This window comes from Neopsephotus bourkii, unplaced genomic scaffold (assembly GCF_033783945.1).
Source record: "Neopsephotus bourkii isolate Nb327-2 ecotype Australia unplaced genomic scaffold, CSIRO-AGI_Nbou_v1 NB_1749, whole genome shotgun sequence".
Lineage (NCBI taxonomy): Eukaryota > Metazoa > Chordata > Aves > Psittaciformes > Psittacidae > Neopsephotus > Neopsephotus bourkii.
Window position 1 is genome coordinate 1,774,659 of NW_026902223.1, and position 20,942 is coordinate 1,795,600.

Genomic DNA, 20,942 nt, shown 5'->3' on the forward strand with positions numbered 1-20,942 from the left:
GAGGGTAGCATGTTGCAGCTGGCAAAAAAATAAACAAACCTGAGCTCTGTGCTAACAGAGGGGTTTTTCCCTTTTGATTTATGCCACGAGCAAAGGGAAAACAGTGACAGACTTGTGAATCCAGTTTCCATTCGCCTCCTCCATGCTTGCAGCGACTGCTAAGGAGATGGAAAGTGTTAAATACATGGCCTAGAAGAGGCAGGATGGGTGAAAGAGATAAATGGTAGCTCCAAGGGGGTTTGTGGCAGCATCTTGCATGCATAGCCATGACCCTTATATCTTCCTTTTAATTCCCAGGGCAATCCGTGCTGCTGAGGAAGCCATGGCATAGTCCCTGTGCAGCAGCCACACAGCACTTTTCGGTATCACCCATTAAACTCAGGGATTTAGTACTTGTTCTGAAGAGTCCCAAACACACAGCCATTCCCCTGGAAAACAGTATTTCCTGCTCTGGGGTACCCCTGGCTTTTTTCTAAATACTATCTTCAGGAACAAATGTATTTAGATCTTTCCCCATCTTCACTCTCCACTAGGACTGCATTAAGAGTTCTACTTCAGGGAGCCTGGAAACTACTAAGTGAACTCAATTAAAGAGTCTCAGTACCTGTACCTGCCTGCCAGACGTGTTTTGTGCATGACTGAACACATGCAGAGAGGTCAGCAGTGATAAGAAGACACTAAACCAAGTCCACCTCTTTTCCCCCAAGCAACGCAAGCAGATAGCCCCTAGCCCCCGCGTAACCCCAGTCCCAGTACTGGGGCTGGCCCTTTTATAACTGGTGCATAAGAAATTGTTTAACTCCCCACAGCAGACCCAGCCCTGTCTCTGCAGAAACCCTTCAACTCCAGGCAAGGCTCTGTGGTTTCTCCTATTGTTTTCAGTTTGTTTTTCTTTCCAGCAGAAACATAAAGCTGCAGTGTTAGATTTGCAAATACAGATGACAAACACAGAGCATCAGACCAGCATGCTGCTTTTCACCTTGGACATGTTAAATGTTTTAGCTGGATGCCTAAAGAAACAGGGTTTATGTACTAGAGTTATATGGATTTCTTCTCCATTCCGTTCTATCCCAAACAGCTTTAATCACTGACTAATTTCAAGCAAATCTATTACAGACATGAAAGATAAGTTTCTAACAGATTTCATGAAACAGGGAATTAATAGCGGAGACAGCTCCCAAATGCTAACAGAAGCCTCCCCAACCCCCATGGCAGCAGAAAACACATTAAAGGGAGGAAAAGAGAGGGAGAGATGTTGAAAAGTAGCTTTCATTAAACCCTCTGCACACAAAACTACTTGTTTATTACTACAAGAAGTTTTACATCCATCTCTCTGCTTCCAAGATCCAGGAGCTGAGTCCTAGAAACACATGGGGATTTAGCTTTATGTGCTCTGGGCTATAAAGTTAAACACACACGTAGCAGATCTGGGTCTGAAATGTGGTTATCACGCTGTATCCTCTCAGAAACAGAACCCAAAGTAACATTTCAGCCCAGTTAGTTTCCACAGCATCCAAACATCATTATCTGTGGCCCAGTGTTACTATTCTTATGATGAAAGATATGAATTAGTCTCCTGCAGAACCTCAAACAGGAGGATTCTCTGCTTGCAGTCTGTTGCCACACTGATGTGGTACAATCCTCCTCCTGTTCCAGAGCAGCACATCCACACACAGACAGAGAAACTTGTCCCTATTGCAGCCGTAAGCACTGATTTGCAGAACAGCAGCAGGCACATGGGTTCATGTGCCTAAGCTTTATATTATATAAATCTAATATAACAGTGTGTCAAATGTTTGCTTTGGCGATCCTGATTCCTTAAATCCCCCTTTTATACTAATATTTAAAATGGGAAAAGGCTTTAAAAGAATGGGCGCAAATTACTGGTTCAAAGGGTTTATTGGGCTTCCAGCTGAGCATTGCTTATGCTAAGAATGGGGATTTGAAAAAAACCCACTGTTTAGGCTGGTTTATTGGGGTTTATTTCCTCTAGGACACTGCTACTGCAATCCTGGAATAGCAGCAGGAGGGACAGGGGGCAAGGAATTATCTTTCCCTCCTGTAAATCCCAGCAACTGTGATGCTTACATATCATAAAGACTGACCTCTAAACTATCGCAGTTATGAAAGCTAAGGAAAACTAAGCTCAGCAGAAATGGGGACTTCCCAACAGTAACAGCCACCAGTAAAAATACCCCTTTTTATTATTATTTTTATAAAATATCTAGGAAATTCTGGGCAAACCTTTGTTGAAACCTCACAGTTTTATTGCATTCCACCCAGCTCAGTTCTTACGCACAGGAGACGGGGGGTACATCTGTGCACATGGATGGCTGAAGAGGCAGAATTACCCTGTCTGGATTTGAAGGCATTAACACAAGGGCAGCTTATGGTGTTACTGTGACAATTTCCCTGAATTATCCTAATCACATTAAAGGGTTTATCTGCTCAGCCTCTGCAGGTTAAGAGAAAGGACCCCCAGGCAGCAAATTAGTGGGAATGGCCAGGGCAGGTCATCTCACTGTGGGCCTGAGTGTCCTTAACACAAGTCTTATCTTTCTTCTACTCCACTCATCCTTCCAGTCCACTTTTCTCTTGACTGCCATGTTTAAAGGGCAAAACAGAGCCAAGCTCTCCTGCAGGAATACGCAGAGAAGAGCTACTGATCTGTGGGGTGAGGGAATAAAAAGCCTCATTATCTCACCTAGTATAAGCTTTGCTGTGCTTTGGATACAGGCACTATTAAGTACATCAAATAGCTTTTCATCTGGATGCTAAGCCTGGAAGCACCAAAAGGAACTGCACTGCTGTAATCACCCACATCCTTATGTGCCAAGAAACTTTCTCTCCCCAGCCCATGCCAGGGAAGCCCTTTTTGATGGATAATAACAACCTTTTAACACTTTAAGAAAGTGAGTTAATGAAGAGGAAAAAAAGAAGAGGTTAGCACAGTCATGTTTCACTGCAGGATGATAGCGTCAGACCACAGGAAGTAGTCTCTGGTGGTTTGCTGATCTCTGTGGTCTGACTGAACTGAAATTATTAGAACAGTAACTTCACTGCTGGCAGGATTATCACATGTCTTTCTCCTCACTTGTAACTTTAAGGGCCTGATCCTGAAGAGTCTGAAACAGATCTGACCCTACTATCAATGAAGTCAATAGTGAAATTTCCATTTACTCAGCAATGAAGAATCAGGTCTGCACACAAAGGGAGTGTGGAGTTACCAACTGAACCGCAATGAGAGTGCCACGTGCTTGCAGTGACAGGATCAAAGTTTTAGGTCTCAGGATGTAGGATCTAGGATACAGGCTGGCATGGATGTGGAAGAGGTTACCTGGTGCTACTGAGCCAACCAGGATATCAGATTTTAGAAACCTAACATCTACCACACTGTTCAAATACTAAAAAGCAAACTACATTGATAATCCCTTGCCTTACAATGGCACCTTCTGATGGTGACTCAATGTACTTTACAAAGGAGTTCATTAATCCATTCTGCAGATAGTCAACCAAAGCCACATGAAAGAGGTACAAAGATCAGAGTCAGCAGACAGGGCACACTGACATAGTCAATGAAGGAAGAAGACAACTTGAAGAGTAAATTACACATGTTTTCAAAATTCAACCAGCAGCTCCCAATTATTTAAGGCAGTGTTTTCTTAGCAAGGATTAGAAATGATATTTCAAATCCATCATTTTAGCATGATGATACCTTTTTAAATGACGGGTTTCTGTTGCTGCTCCTGTTACTCTGCCTGTACCAAAAGATAACTTTCAAGTATTTTGTCTATCATTTTTAAAGAGAGAAAAAAAAATAACAAGCCTGAAAGAACAAAGACAACACTTCAAAGCCTTCAGCGGAGAAGGAAGTGCTTTCTAGCAAAAATCATACACTCTTGTCAATGAAACCTTTGTCAGACAGTTCCTCTCCTGCCTTGGCTGCTGTATGGTTAAAGATATAAAAGCAAGTGAAGACAGAAGAGAAAGAGAATCCCTGAGAGAATGAAAAAAGTCATGTCCCAGCAAAGTCCTCTCTTTGCCCTCAGAGTTTATCTGACATACTGTTATTGATAGCTCCAACTCCCCTGGCTGAGGGAGCACATATACCTTTGACTGCACTGAAGTTGATTTAAACCACACTGGCAATTTGTGAGGCAGTTTTTCACTTACATAAGGAAGTTCTTGAGAGGATTCTGAAGCAATACAGCAAGGTAGTTAAAACTGAGGCCATTTTAAAAAGAACTGCATTTCCTCAGGCTGTCCATAACTCTTTATTTTCCTGAAAATACCAGGGAACTCTGCAGCTTTGCTAGGAAGAAGCCAGCTAAATGCAACAGCCTTTGGATCACTCCAAAGCATCAATGCAAGTTCATTCCCTTCTGACCCTCACATTCTCAAGTCTTAACTCAGCCAACTCTTCCCAGCCATCTGGAGTGCCATGTGGAGTTTTCTGGGAAACCACTTGCAATTTGTTTCAGCACTAAAATGATTTTGGGACTTCCATTCTACTTTATAACATGTTTTGGGTGAAGTCCTTCTGTGCAGTTGTCTTGTACCACTTGCTATACAACAAGTGTTCACAGTTCTCTTTAGTGCCCCTTTTCTGCCCCCCTCTGAGTAACACATGAAGAACCAATTACTCATGTTGGCAATGGTCCCTCTCGCCTGCAGTACTGCAGCAACATGTTACTTAAGATTTGGTTGGCTTTAACATTATTCAGTTGGGTTTCTTCTGATAGCTATTACACTTAACAAGTTTCCCTCAATAACAAGTCGCTTTTGACCTCAACACACCTGGAGACTTCACCCTTCTATTCCACCTCTGACCTCTCCCAACAGAGTTGACATTTTGCAATTATCAGCAATTTGTTAGCTTTATTTTTGTTAGCACCCAATTATGCAAATAATAGACCTGTAACAGAACTGCTCCTATTGGGCTGCAAGTTTGTATAGAGGTGTTTCATGCATGACTGACTGTGATAGCCTGGCTCCAACATGTAAGAGCAGGAAATGAGAAGTCAGAGAACACTTATCCCATGCAATCGCTGGCTATATACCCTTAGCATTTCTCTAGTAACAAGGGAGATCCAAGATCTGGGATATTGTCAAACGCCAACAAAGAAAACACATTTCCCAAAACCAAAGAGAATGAACTTGATCTGGAGCAGGCTCACTATGTGAAAGGAGAAATCCCAAATTACTTGTAATGTAGACAACAAGGAGTCACAAGGAATAGAGCAGAACTGTACTCCAGTCATGTCTACATTTGGCTTTTGTGCTCAAATATACCATTTTGTCTTTTCTTTATAGGCTTTTTGCAGCTTACTATACTGAAAATAGAACAGCTGATGCATCACATCCGGCCCGCTATATATCAACAACAGGGTTTTTAACACACAGCTTTTCACATGCACCAAAGATGTATAAAACAAAACCTGAAAAGAAGGGCATGCTGGGCCCCATTTCCCTACCTTTCTCTCCTCACAGCAGCACTCAGCTCTATTTGACGTGTCAAGTTCACCATCCTCCTGACAGCAAACAAGTCCTTTCCCAGTCTTGTGACCTCATCCACTTCCCTGTCAAAAGATTAAGGCACATTTTCAAATGCTTAAGGCTATTTTTAGACTGTACTAAAGACATGTGGGGAGGAAAGCAGCTCGTGTACTTTCTTCATAATGTAATAATCTCTGTGTCTAGGAAAACCGCTCAGATTTGAATGTCACTTCACATAATTACCTTGGGTAAAGCTGGATCAGCCGCATCAGTCGGACGGCGTTGTCCAAGTCGCCTCCCTCCGGAAAGGGGCTGCAGTGACTCTTGTGGCTGAGAATGCACAGCCACAGGATGCAGGACGTGGGCTCTTATCTTTGCCATTGGGAGATGTTCTTTCAAGTGTCCTGAAAACAGAAACAAAAGCAGTGGAATCAGAAAACAGATGCAAATGCTGTGCTCAGATCTGATGAGACCAAGAGCTCTGTGCTGCGGCTGAGACCTTGGACCCAGCTCTGAGCAGCGAGGTCCTGTGTGTGCTTGAATCCATTTCTACATGGTGAGGTGCATGCTGAAGGGCAAGCTGAGGCACAGCTCCAGTGGAAACAAAGCTCTATACACCTTCCACTAACACAGTTATACTCCTTGCTGCTATACAGCTAACTGAGCCCATTTCCACCAGCATGGACAATTCTTCACCGTGTCTCACTGCAACAGTTGCTGGAATAAGATAGTCCCTGAAGCCACTCTGGGGTATATTCACGGAGGACAAAGTTCAATAGACATAAAAGCAACAGAGTGCCAATGATGATAAGCAGTTCTCTTACAGCATTTTAACACCACTGTTTTCATATTTGGATAGTGGAGAGGAAAGATAAAGCCATACAAAGATTCAGGACCCAATTTCTGGAAGCTGTGGGTATAAAAGGCATGCACAAATGTACATGCACACAATTGCTCCGTGCCTTGTCTGCATCCTGTGCATAAGCAGCTCTCACAGATGCTCACTCAGAGCAGTTATTTTTGCCCACAAGATGGCCAGGCTCCTCAATGTCACTTTGTGAACGAGTCTTTGAGAAACAGGGTCTTAAGCAGGTGAGTCTTTAAATATGGTGTCCTATGACATGAGGGACGCAGGCATAGGAGCAGCATGAATGAGGTTTACATCCCCATCTAACTGCTGCTCCTCATCTGCACAATGGTAAATTTGGTTCCTCCTCTCCAGGAAAGCATTAAGAACTTGTATGTTGATCAGGTTGCATCTCAACAGTAGCAACCAAGCAATGAGGGGAAGATAATTAAAGCTAAGCAAAACCCCAGACAAAACACATCACAGACATCAAACTAACACAATAAAGACATCCCTTTTTTCTCCTCCCCTCCTACAGAAGGAAGCATTACAGTATTCAAACCCCAAGTCAGAGAAGGCAATTCAAGACAGCTCCTCCCAGGATCCCCCTCATGATCTACCCACTTAGCCAAACACTGAATTTGCTTCCAGCCAGGCCTGGCAACTCTCCACCCATGAATATGTACATTTGGATGCATAGCGGTTCTAGCATGTCACGCTCATGGGCATTTGGCCCATGTAACACTCTGCTTCCCAATCTATAAGTACATGAAATATAAGACTAAGTAAAATCTGAGACACTGTGGAAACTGATGAGGGCTTGACTGAGCTCCTGGAATAAAACTTGAGTCCCTCCCCATCCAGAGCTGTATTTTTAGGAAGTCGATTGAGAAATGTTTTCCTTGCTCCATTTCCATGTTTACTGGGATACAACATTGTTACACTCGATTGCATCAGAAAACATGGAAACAGCTCTACAAATTGATCCGACCACAAGATCCCAGAGGAATTTGCTCCTTGTCTCCAAGGAGTTTCCCCAGCATAAACAATGTCAAATACAAGGCAGCCCTGAGAGAGTTAGTGTTTCTCCAATAAGCTTCAGAAACACTAGAATATAGATCAATCTGTTCAGTAACTCTGGATGGATTTCATGATGGCATTATTCATAAGACATTGGATACAGCCATTCATAAAACTACAGAACACATTACACATCAAAGTGAAACCTGCTGTATTTTAGCAGGAGATCATGTAACTGAGATCATGATGGGAGCAAAAGCAGGGTAACACACACGGTCCCCTCCCAGGGACTGAAATGTCCAAGCCACTTCAGGAGATGTAACTGTACTCTGGGTTAGTGTTTCCTAATGGTTATTGGGCACCTACATTCTTCTGCTGTTCAGAACTCAGATATTCATGCCAGAATACAACTCAAGGTACCTGATTAGCATGAGAATGGGAAACACAGGACACTAAAAATATTTAGTTTGAAATGGGGATCTCTTCAATATTTGAAAGTATAAAAACGTACACGCATTGATTTCCACACATCTGAGTGGCCTTTCCATGTAATCAATTAGAAACCAACTGAGTTCCATGGGAAAATGGTCTCATCTTAGACAAAAGATCATTGTTGCCATATAGGTAAACTAATTTCTCCCTGGCCAAGCATATCCTCTAACTCCCATCCCACCTCTCTGGTTCTTATCCTGTCCTCCCGGTTAGCCACAATTCCTTGGTACAAAAGGGGGCTGAAAATGGAATTCCCTTCCAGAAGAAAGCCACCTTCACTACAAAATAATGATGGGAATCATCCTGACAGGGGCACAAAACAAGCAGTCAAATGGCAACAACCAACCTAATGTAAATGAATTTGCATGGAGAGATTTTCAAGCCCTCTGAAGTCCTTTTTGTATGAAATGTTCAAGATTGATTTGATCTCATTTTTTTCCTCAATAAAGAGTAAAAACGGCATCATGAGGCTTCAAAGTGGGCAGCCAGGAGCTGTCGTGTCCATTTCCCCACTGCTAAACTGAAGCTTTTTGGCAAAACTGTAGTATTCTGCAGGACAAGTTCTGATTTTGCAAAGGCCATTTTCTATCAGAAAATGATTGTGATGGAAAATTGCCCAGCAGACCTATTAAATGTGTGTGGTAACATTAAATAAGCAGTCTTTCAGGTAGGCTTGCTGTAAGGCTGCTATTGCCATTACAGGGAACAAGCAGCCTTCCCCATCATGCCCAAGTGAACCTGAGAATCAAGAGGCTTAGTAACAGCAATTCACTACCTAATGTAAAGGAAATATGGTGCTCATTGTGAAGTCCACTAGGTTTAAAACTCTGTGGAAATAAAAAAGGTGATTCCTTCAAAACTAGGATGGACCCCACTGTAAAACACAGGTTGACGGCATCTGTTTGATAGTGCTTTGTGCCCCAGGACCTGAAATACTCAATTCATAAACTCCTTGTAACTCAGCGTTCTTATCAGCATCCTCCCCACTTCAAGGCTAAGGAAACTGAGGCAGTGATTGAGAGCTGGGGTAAAGCTACAGTGATTCAGTCCCAACACCCCGAACAGAATCCTGCCCCCTGGCCCTCTGCCCTCCCCTCAGACCCAGACCACACTCTGTGGGTAGGAAGAGCTGCTCCAAGGAGCAGGAAGCACTTGGTTCATCATGTGGCAGCCAAGCCATTCCCAGAGCTTCCCCATGAGAATGATGCCTGAGCAGGCACAGCCCCTGGCAGCAGTGTTTGATTGTTCCTAGAGGCTGGCACACAGGGAGAACTAGAGAATATAACACATATATAAAAAGAATGTGTTCACTCCTCCACCCTGTACGTGGCAGACGGTCCGTATAGACACTGAGATTAACTCCTGCACCTGAATTAGAACAAAGTGTTTTGCTATTCTCTTTCTCCTCTTTCCTCCTCCCCCAGCTCCTCTCCACCCCTTTTGCTGTCCTCATTTTAATCTACAAACCAGTAATGGGTCTGCAGGCAGCCTGCCAGGGTACAGCTCGCCTTCACCTGGCAAATGCTGGGATCCTTCTCCTGGCTCCAATTAAAAACCAAGATGAAAAGGAGGAGCCAGGAGGTCATTCTGAGCCAAGGCATCCGCCCAGCATGTCCAGACTTTATAGGAACTGAATTTATGGGAACTAAAGACTTCCATCACTCACTTTCTCTTTCTCTTGCTCCAGAAGATGTTTTAATTACCCTTGGTATCAGTTTTAAAAGGCTGAAATGATGAATATTGATGGTATTAGGTATTTTTTGCTTAATAAAATGGAAATTGCATGGGAAAATACACTGAGGCCAAGCGCATTTTAATGCATTAACAATTTTTACTTCTGGCCTAACAGCTGAGTGGGAAGTGTTAAGAGGGACTCCAGAACACAGAGTCCCTGGGGTTCTCAAACAGAGCAGTGAAACATCCATCAGTTCATTCTTGCTCATTGTCCTTCCCCCCAGTAAACCCGTTGTATTTTAACAGTCCACTTTGCAGGTTTCATTGAGGAACCTGGTAGCTGCTACTTACATCCTAAGTAATTCTTCAAATCCAACATAAATCCACCAGCAAGCACTCACAGCAGCTGATGTGTGAGGAATACGTATGTGCAGCTACAATTCCACTCCTACCCTACAGCCAGCCACACTATCAGCACTGCCCACCAGCCACAGGCACTTTTCTGCCCCACACCAATCCCCAAACTATGCTTTCAGTGTTCTTCCAGGGTGAAGGATGGAAGAACAGAGCCTTGAACACATCTCAGTGACCTCGAGTGCCCTATTTACTCATGCAGGTTAGGTGAAGTCCTGACAAACTTCATTTTACATTTCAATAAAGGTAAGATGGGAATTCATCTCACTGACTGACATGGGAACAGCTATAAAAGCAGTACGAATAAAGTGCACTTCTTCAAATTGCAAACTCCTTGGGGCAGGGAAACATGCCAAATTCTGCCACTGCTGAATGACTTTGATCACTTGGCAGGGATGTGAATGGGGGCAACCTAGATCTTCTATCTACCACATGCTATTGCAGACCAGGCTGAGGTACCTTACTACCATCTTGATTTGAGCCGTGGGTACTCATATCTAGCAGTAGAATACCAGTGCATGAATTAATGATTAATGATGATAGGGCTCTTGGAAACAAGTTTTTAGCCAAGCATCACACTTGCAAATGACTCACTGGAAGTCAGTAAACACTGGTCATTAGCCAGCAGTTACAATGCAAAGGAAGCAGCAACTGACTTCAGTGGATTGCTCCCTCTACCCAGGGGGAATTAGAGATACCCATTGGAATGCAATTACAAAACCAAGGCTGCGGATGGGATCAGCTCACATTGTATCAAAGCTACTGTTGAGCAATACAAGGCATTACTCTGGCACCCAGTTGCTCAGTGCAGATCTCTCAGGTTCTTCATTGTATTGGAGACCAGAAAGTAAAGAGGAAGTTGCATATGGCACCATGTCCAGGGCCTGAGTGCTGAGAAAACAATCATCAGGAATCACATTTGAGGAGATAAAGAAGGATAAGTTCACAAGATTTCTGTCCTCCCTCTTGTCACAGCTTTTTCTTGGAGCTGTTTGCTGTGGAGACATGCATTTGAGAGCGCATCTTATTGCTACAAACGCTCCCTTCCAACACAGAACCACTCTTCAGCAATACAGAAACATTTGCACATTTCCTATGCCCAAAGCTACATCATCAGACTTCATTCCCTCCTGAAGAATTACTGACAGAAAAATCATACATGCACTGTAACTTCATTTGTTGGCTGAACACTACAGATTTCAGTTGCAAGTGAAAGCTGTCCTCTTGTGCATCACTATGGCTCTGAGTGCCTATGAACTGATTTTAGAATTCAATTCAAAATCTAGGGACATTCTGATTCGAGTGCCCTCTCAGTGGGGTTGCTGCCTGTCACATTAACAGTGAAGAAGCAACGTCACCCACATCCTAAGATTCTCTGTGTTGCTTTTTGCACATCTCACACTGCACACACAATGTCACACCCTCCACACGGGGATGAGGGGAGGTAGGAAGATGTGGGGGGAGAGTAAGTGACTCACTGTGCGTCCAGACTGCCAGATTTGAGCAAAGAAGGTGTCAGACATCACCTAATAGTGGAAATGAGGAAACCTCGATAAGATAAGTGCAAAGGGACTTGGTAGCTATGAAGGTTGAAAAAGCCTGGAAGTCAAAACTTATGATAAAAGGACCCAAAGTTAAGCAAAACAAAGCAAAACTTGACAACACTAAGCAAACTAACAAAACAAGACAGAGCTACCACGTGACGCCCTGGAAATGCATTGCTCAGTTAATTCATGGAACCTTGCCCACTTCCTTTCCATACTGGTTTGAAGCGATTGTTCCTTATCTGGTTGGCAAATTAAGATTACTTTATCCATTTTGAAACAGAATCACAGAACAGGTGAAAAAACTGTTGGTTATTTAGAGCCTTCCCCAGTCACAGCCGTCACTGTGAGCCTCTGAGAGTGGAAGATAGGACCACAGGGGAGATGACTGTTGATGTCATGAAGAAAACCTGCCAATATAGGATGCCAAAACCAAGCTTCTGACCACTTGTGGTCATTCAAGATCCCAGGGCACATTTTGCAAGAGTATGGGTGTTAGCCCTGGTACACTGTCCAAATCCAAGCTTGGCTATTTATATTCAGCCTCCCTAAAATACTGCTTGGAGTTTCAACTGGAAAAGTTAATTTTGCTTTTCTGTCTGGAACTGCGTGATGATGCAGGTCCAACAGTGGCATGGGGAATGCCATCAGAACAGTGTCCCTGCGGCTGGCAAGTCCTGGGAAGAGTTCCCTTTGTCACCTTGCATCAGCACTTTAACACCCACAGACTGAAAAAGATGCTTTAAAAAATTAAGAAGTGACTGATTTTGAGACTGCTTTCAGGAAGCCCACAGGCATGAACCATCCTTAACAGCCCTAACTTCAGTTCTGCTTTTTAACTTGTTAGGTACCAGCGAGAGAGACCAGAGGTTCTTAAACTCTGCATTCCTGTATTCCCCTACTGCACGTGATGCTCATCTAGTCCCTATGGTCAGCAATCAGCACAAGCAATACAGTGGACATGTCTCAATCAATTTGCTTCCTCCTCATCACTCACCATTAATTTTGACCAGAAACAACCATCTGGTTGATGGCAGCAACCTTGACAGCGTTATGAACATTGTGCAAAATGAAAGGTTAACTCCAGTGCTCACCAATTTGGTCCAAGGAGCCCTACTGACCATAAGGCATGGCTCAGAGTGCAGGTAGATCCTGGGAAGCAGACTGCTAGCTTCTAGGATTTTCCACTAGTTTTAGCACAGCAAAGCAAGGCCTCAGCATTGTGTCTTTTCCCATCATTAAAGGTAAGTTTTTCAATGGTGCAGAATTTAATCCTGCATCATCAAAAGCACATTTATGGGAAAAATTTTATCTTCTTTACCTTTTGGAAACAATAAATAGGTAAAGTAGCTAAAAATTGAAGCTATTCAAATAACCAAAGGCTATGACTGAATACAGCCAAGCCAGCTTACTCTGAGACATGGTATAATTCCACTCAGATCTGGAAAAGAGATACAAGGAGAAACGTGTATCAGCCAAAGTTAATATTTGCACAAAAATGGTGAGTCATATAAACTGGGATTTCCTTTTCTAGCCACTTGCAGCGTATCGACTGAGTCAAATCGAATTTGATGCAATAACTTTCATCTGATACTGCAAAATGTTCAGCTCAGGTAAGACAGACTTTATTCCGGGCCTAAATTCTTCCTTTGTATCTAGCTTCTGAAATGAGTAAGAAATAACCTTGGCATTCAGGATTCCATCACATGCTATCACTCAACATGATGTACCCACTTCCTTCCTGATCCTCACTTATCCTCCAGAAAAGCAGTACAGAACCAATACTCTGGTTACTGGCCAATATGTTAAAAAAAGAAGCTTCAAAATCATCCTAACTAAAACTAGTTATTCTTCCCCCTCCCGTTCCCAAGATTATGAAACAAAACAGCTCTATTTATCCTTTTCTCTTTTTCGTGAGTCCCCTGCAACAAAGCAAGATGGTAAGACAAGGCAAAGGAGGAAAAACTATTATCTTAGGGAGTTCTCCTTCTTCACGTTCCACCATTAAAGTTCTCAGTTTAAAGTTCCCAAGTAAAAGCAGGGAACATCGCAGAGAAACCAACAGCCCAAATTTCTTCCTATTCCTTACAATGCACTTCAAGTTCTAAGCCATTTAACTTTCCTCCATTCTTAATTCTGTCAAGTCAGTCAACAGCTTTTTGCTGCCATAGAAGTGAAACATTAAGAGGATCCATCCAACTGTGGTGGAAGCTACCTGGAGATGTCAAAAATGTTTAAGCAGCAGTCAGGGAACCATCCAAGCCCAGGTGCAGTTCATCCTGACTCAGTGTGGGGAGCCCAACTACACCATCTATTTAGTTTCCTTCTGGCTCCAAACTTCTATGATTTTATTATCATTGCATGTGTTTTATTCAGACTCACCAGACCTCACTGAGCTTCCCCTGTTCCTCATGCAGTTAACAGTAAGCTTCAAAATAAAAAGGGCTTCTTATTCAGCCACATAGATAGAAGGGAATTATAAATAAACAAAAGAAAACAAGAAATCACTGCTGTAAGTGAAGAACATGTTTCAAATGAAACCAAAGCAGCTCCATTTCACTGAGGATGCTACTTGTAAGACAGCTGGATGAAACCAAAATAAGCTGAATCACTTTGTATTTTCTTCCTGATAGACTGGAAGACATGCTTCACCATGCTCAGCTGCTCTTCCTCTGCGAGGAAGCCAGGCCTCCATGGAGAGGTGCTGGGCACGGCTCACTTTTGCCTGCCACCACCTCCGAGTCACTCAGCAGAAGCCATGCCAAGCAGTAGTACTGCACGCTCCAGAAACAACACACACCAGTAATCCAGGAGGAAGCACTGCACGACAACACCCTGGTCTGGAAAATGTGATGGGTAACACGGTGACTGATGAGTGTCAGCAGTGAGCAAGAAAAGCAACAGGTAATGGCAGAGGGGAAACCATCCTCTGTATCTCTCTCCTCTGGGAGAAGATGAAATGTAAGAACTGGGGTTTCCAGATAATCCCTTGGTCACCTTCTCACACCTTGTGTAACGAAGGTGAAAGTAATAAAGCTGTGCCTGTTAGGACACTTGGCAAGAAACAGTCAACAGTGAACATAAGGAATGCAAATCTGGCCTTGGCTTTCAGAGTTGACTTCTGAAATCAAGGGTGCAAACATGAGCATCAACATAACATTAAATACTACAAGCTTGCTGTGAGACACTGAGGAAGAAGATTCATTTCTGTCTCTGCACACTGCCTTGCTCATCAGGAGTTTAGATTCTCCTGAGTAGGCACTATCCTCCAGAAGCACAGAGTATTTCAGTGCTCAGATTGCTGCTCTTGGCACTGTGCAAGCATATTTTGTATTTAATCACATCGATATGGAAAGAGCAGGATTTATGGAAAGCACCTAGGTAAGTTCCAGGCCTTGCTCCCATTAGCTTCCAGTGGTGACTCACAGCATGGTTTTATGAACTGTCTGGAAAAATCCCACTGGGATCTTATCTGCATCTTTAAGCACATTTTATAAATTTGACCTGCTGTTCCTGTACAGCCCTTGGAACAATGGGGTGATTCCTTTGGGGATTTCAGGAATGACAGTAATGCACCTAATAATGAAAGGATACCCTTGCCTATGGCACATTCAGTACTCAGACATCAACCTCCAATCCTTACTCCAATACATACCTATTTCTGATACTCTTTCTGTTTACATTCTTGCAGAACTCCACTGGGCTCTTACTATTTCATTAGCTGTCTAGACTGTGCTGCAGGTAAATACAGGTCACTTTCAAATGGGAATGAACACACAGGAGGAAAGAAACAAAAACAAACAGGCAGAGGAAAACACCCAAGATGCTGCTGACCTGACCTTCTAAAGCACTTGGTTAGGTACTTAAAGGCACGACACGCTTTGTTCCCTGTAAGAAAGAGCAGCTTGCTTCAAAGGACTGGTTAAGGACAGAGTCATTCAAAGAGTTCCATAAAACCAACCACAGCGCTCGGGAGCTCTCAGGTACGCACAGAGGCGGCAGCCGCTGCAACACCCACACAAAGCACTAGTTCTGCCGCCGGCTTCTCCATCAGGAATGGCGTCCCACCTCCGTCCTCGTGCTCCTGGCGGCCGCCATTACACGCCGGGAGGGAAAGCAAAACCGCTGATGTTGATTGGCTGACGCCGTGCGTCAGGAGCACTGGCCAATGGGAGACAGGAACGCTGTTGCTGCGGTAACAGGAGGAAAGCTGCGGCCTAGCCGTGCGGGTGCAGCCATGCCGCCGCTGCGGGGGAGGGCGATGGGGCCGTGCCTGGGTTGTAGCCCATCCCCTCCACAGGCGTTTAAATGTCTCTCTTTAATGAATTCAGTAGTTCACACACCAAAGAATCTGCGCGGGGGGTGGGGGGGGCGACGACACCTTCTGGTTTAATTCTGTAGAGAAACACAGCTGTAAATAACTAAATGTGTGTGTGTGCATATGTATATATGCATATAACGACAGCATCGTTTTAGTCCAGTGGGTCAACTTTGGCTTTAATAAATAAAATGCAATGAAGGGAGGGTGGTCAGCTTGTTTGGAAGAACAACACCGAACGGGTGCGACTCAGCTTTCCCTGGCTTTTTAACAGCTATGAACTGCTTGATATTTTTGGCTCGGCTCTATTATTATAATTTTTTAAGGTTTTTTTGTTTTTTTTTTTTTCCTTTTAAAAAATACGAGGCAGTAGGCTTCCTCCCAAGACACACTCAGGTGGGGCCGCTTCTGACTGCTGACTTTCCCCTGGGGCACCTCATTTGGGTTAAAAAAAGAAGAAAAAGGGGGGGGAAATAGGGGAAAAAAGGGGGGAAAAATAGGGAGAAATGGGGGGAGAAGTGCTTGCTGATACACTCAGGGAGGCTCAGGTCGCTCCCCTGGTTCCCTCCCTGGCCCTGCAGTCACTGCGGGCTATCTAACGTCATTACACGGGCTGGCGTCGTCCCTTAGGTTGGCTTGAAAAGGCTGCAGATGGAAGCACACTGACATTTATCACTTGCAAATGAGGGCCCTACCGTCATCTCCGAAGGAAGAGCTCCATTCCCTAAACCTTATTCCAGGGCACTTTCCTGCTTGCTTTAGATGGGGAGCCTCAGTTGGAAACGGACTGAGTGTGCTGGGGTTTATTGCTGCAGGAGCTGCGTGACTCCCTCTTGAGCCCCAGAGATCTCAGCGGGGTTGCTCTGTTTGCACGTCGCCTGGAGCGAGCAGGATTTGACCATTGCTCTCCCATGTCACCACTGGGAATCCTTTTCCCGACATTAGGCCCTTACACATAAGTTTTGGTGTGTGATTTGTTCCACATAAAAGCTGCGTTGGGGCAGGCTGTCAGCTTTTAGCTTGCTTTGACTCAGACTGAACTTGGACTCCACGGCAAGTTTGGCCCGAATCAAAGTGATAAACCCAGTTGAGACCAGTGCATCATCTGGGAATGGGTTTGGTTTCTGCTGCAGCTGGTACTGCTTCGTTGAGAGCTAGTGCCGGCTGCATAGTAGAACATAATAGATCAAGATCATTTAATCTGTGTTATAGAAAATATGTTATTATCCCTTTTCAAAGCATTGTTTTCTAATTTGTTTTCTCCTTTTTCATTCCATGAAGTTTCTGCAGAGATGGAAGTGAAAAGGGAACAAGCAGCATTGCAAGGGAGTATATATTGGAGTGCACGTCTGAATACAATCAGAATTGGGCAATTCAGGAAGAGTCACCGGATGTAGAAGAATCCATTATTCCCGATCAGAAACTCAAGTGGAAATTGAAAATGCCAATTAAAAAAGAAAGAAGGAGAAAGAAAGATTTTTTTTTTTGTCAGTTCTCAATACTTTCACAGAAAGTATTCCCAAGGGATTTCTGATCCAACAGAAATCAAGGATTGAGACTTTGAACCCTGATGTGCTTGGATTATTCTGCCATGCGGTTTGACCTAAGTTAACTCACTGATAGAGGGGTTTAAAGAAGCAACAAATGTGGAGATGCCCTAAGTCAGAACGGCTGACTGCAATAAAATGAAACAGAATATGTGGGACAGCAGTGACAGTCATAGCTTCTGTTGTGTGGGTTTATTTTTCGTGGAAGCCACTGCACTGCAGACATTTCTACTTATTAATTGAAATAAAAACAGAGCTAAAATTGTACCTAGGCTTCTGTCTCTATAGGCACTATGGGGTACAGTGTTACTTATCAATGGTTTTAGCTCCAGCCAAGTTTAGCTTCTTCTGAAGTATTAATGGCTAAATCGGAAAGCCAGCCTGGCCTGCATTTCACCCAGTTTGACCATTGGTTGCTTTAACACAAAATATCAGAAACATTATGGTCATATGAACAGGATGTATTTTGGCAGTTCTGTTTGTCCAGGGCACATCCCTAAAATTCTGCAGCCAGACGCAATGTTCTCGGTTGCTAATCTCATGAGCACCTTTCCCGTTGAGTCCTCTGTGGTTACGTGAAGCACTTTTCCTCTAGGAAAGGTCTGCTTAAGAGAATAGACTTTCCCTGCAAGATCTGTGCAATAAGTCTAAGGGATCACTTGAGCTTACAGCTGTTGCAGCTGCCCTCCTGGTGTACCTTCCTTATATGCTCAATAGCAGACAGGTATGAGGCCAGGAATCAGTTTTTTTCACCAGGTTAGTTTGAGAAGCTGCCTTCAGGGCTGGATATTGTTTCACTGAGGACTTTTTGGTATTCTTCTGTGCTGTGGGAAGTGATTCATTTCTAAAGATCATAGAATCATAGAATAGTTAGGGTTGGAAAGGACCTTAAGATCATCAAGTTCCAACCCCCCCGCCATAGCCAGGGACACCTCGCACTAAAAAAAGATGATGTAAACCTTTTCCTGTTACAAACTTCCTATTTTTGCAGAAGCTCAAAACGTTGGTTATTGCTTTCATCCTCCCTCAACCTCTTAATTCAACACATTAATATCTTGAAGGCCTTTGGTCTTTTATACCGAAAGTCTTACATTTGTTACTAGGTACTGGGATGTATATGGCATGTGAGTGATAGAATAAAAGAGAAAATGTATATGATTTGTGGTATCTTTCTGGACTGAGCATTAATAGCTGGTTTGTTTGGGGAGAGAGAGGAGAGAGGAGAAGAGAAAGCACCAGCAGCTTCATTCATGGGGGGATGCAGGCACTGCCAAGTATCATTATGAAAATTCTTCCTTTTCGTATGATATTAAACTCTGCTCTTGGCAGGTCCCCTGTTGCAGTCAGTGTTTTTAGTGAAAATACATGAGGTCCTGAATTCTCAGTTCATTTCTCATTATATTACTCTGTTAATAGTCCTGGGAAATACACAAAAACCCCAAAGCTGTGTCTGTGCTCCTGCAAGGATCCCTGACTCGATGTTTAGGGTGGCTCTTGGCAATGGGTCTACTGGAGAAAAGGGAAAAACAAGTTTTAAAAGGAATGAAGGATCAGGTCTTGATTTTTCTGCATTTAATTAGGCATCGAAATCAAGGCCAGGAGTTGGACCTCATCTTCCTAAACATGTCTGCATGAAACCACCTCTTTTTCAAGGGTTGAGGTTTGAGTCCTTACTGAAGGGGCTTAATTTTCAGCTCTGAATTTGATTCAGTTCCTCCCCAAATTCAAGATTTTACTCACTTCTTGTAGTCAGCAAAGAGAAGGTTGACATGGCTTAAGTGTGGAGTTACTGCTCATTAGGCTGGACCACAATAAGTGAGAAAGTAGGTGTTTCTGGTCTGCCACAGATATAAATTAAAGTGATGTGAAAGAAGGCATGGAAGTGTAACAGACCTCCAGTACCCTCCAAAGAGGGGCGAACAAAACGAATGTGAAGGTGTTTCACATACGCATGCTTTACCTTGTGGTGCACTGGCCCAGGAGCAGGCTCACAGTCAGCTATTGTGTCTGAAGTCACCGATGAAAACCCTGCAACTGCAATAGATTTATTGCTTGTGATCATGAGCAGAGCTGCAAGAGACTGGATGGTGATTTATTGTGCTGTAGCTATAAATTTTCTTCCTATCTCCTGGCCTGGGTCTATTTCATCTAAAAAGCAATATTTGATTCATAATTATTTTTTGCAAAAAGCCAGTTGGTCATAACTTTACTGCATCAGCCAAAGAAGTAGAAAAATCATGTAAACCTCATGTTGAATATCATATTGATTGCAAGTGAACAGTCTGTAAGACCTTTTGACCAGAAATTCTTAGCCCATTATTTCAATTGACAAATAACAATTGAAACATAATCGTGGCCAATTCCCAGAAAGACAGAGAATGAAATTTCATTCGATCAATAATGTGCCAGACAGTATGTGCCCCGTTTTCAAACAGCCATGTCCTTGGAGTCCGGATGCCTCTGGTCATGTAGACCATGATGTATTATGATTGGAGGGCCTGATTTATAGTCCAATGGCACACACATATCCAAATGAGAATGAAGCCTCTGTTGAGTGGAGCACTGCTGGTGGACTGTAAAGATCATATTGTAAATGCATCAGACAGGTAAAGGTTGAGAGGCTTGCCTGTTGCACAGAAGTGTGAACAATGAAGAAAGGAAGCAAAATAGTTTGCTTGGTGTTGGGCAAGAAGTACATGGCACAGATGGAAAATGATCCATGACGTTATGCGTCCAGGCCCCACCTCTTCATCACTACTCTGTCTTCTCAAACCACTACTGAATGTGAAGGTTGTTTTCAGATTCTGTTGTCCAGCTGTGTCCTAATACTCCTAGGCTTTGGGCATCCCCATGCATACAAATAAGAGAGCTGTACTTGCACAGAACTGCACTGAGGCGCATGTTGCCTTGATCCTGTCTCCTACAGAATAGTGATAGTTGAGCATCTGTCCCAGTTTCTGCTCCCATTGACTCTTGCAAACAGTAGATTTGAGCCAGTACAAACTAAACAGACCCTTACATTTTCCTCCCCTCATTTTCTTTTCACTTTAGGGCATGATGGCTGTAGGTTGGAGTTCAAGACCATTCATGGCTGCACTCACAGAACCTCAAGGCAACCTCTATTTGTGCCTATCTACAGAATGACGAAGAAAAAAGTGCCATTTTCCAAAAATTCCTCCCACTTCCTCCTCCCTGCCTGTGCCTCTAACCACTGCTGTATGTGCAGTTAATTGAAATGGTGTTTGTTTTATCTTGAATAACCTTGTAATTGATTGAGGTGGTGGACAGCAAGGCTCCAGAGTCATTTACATACCTGTGCATGGAGCAGTAATTTCTAGGAGGCTTTCCACTACCCTTTTTTTTCCCCCTTTCCCCCTAAAGAACTATACTCCCCTGTATGTGCATGTTTGCATACATCTATAGCTCTCTCTATAGGTATTCACATTCATATAGATCTCCCCACAGTCCATTCACTCTGGCTGCAAGTGTCCATTTGCTGCTGGTTGAGCTCTTATGTTACCTGGGGTGGTAAGGCTCCTGGCACTCTTCCCTCCACAAGAAAAACAGCCTGATTGGGGAGTGCTTGCTTC

The 20,942-nt window shown here is 43.5% G+C and overlaps 1 long non-coding RNA gene across 2 annotated transcripts in view; it reads right to left on the reverse strand.

Moving 5' to 3' along the window:
- The window catches only part of LOC133225232 (uncharacterized), a 126,646-nt gene extending 111,338 nt beyond the window's left edge, over nt 1-15,308 (reverse strand). Inside the window, exons 1-3 of one of the 2 annotated variants that reach the window (XR_009729072.1) lie at nt 15,143-15,308; nt 5,740-5,900; nt 5,475-5,579 (exon numbers count right to left, since the gene is read on the reverse strand). This is a non-coding gene — a long non-coding RNA (uncharacterized LOC133225232). The remainder of the gene's footprint in view (nt 1-5,474; nt 5,580-5,739; nt 5,901-15,142) is intronic. The other variant, XR_009729073.1, reaches the window with a different exon arrangement.
- Between the last annotated feature and the right edge of the window lie 5,634 nt (nt 15,309-20,942).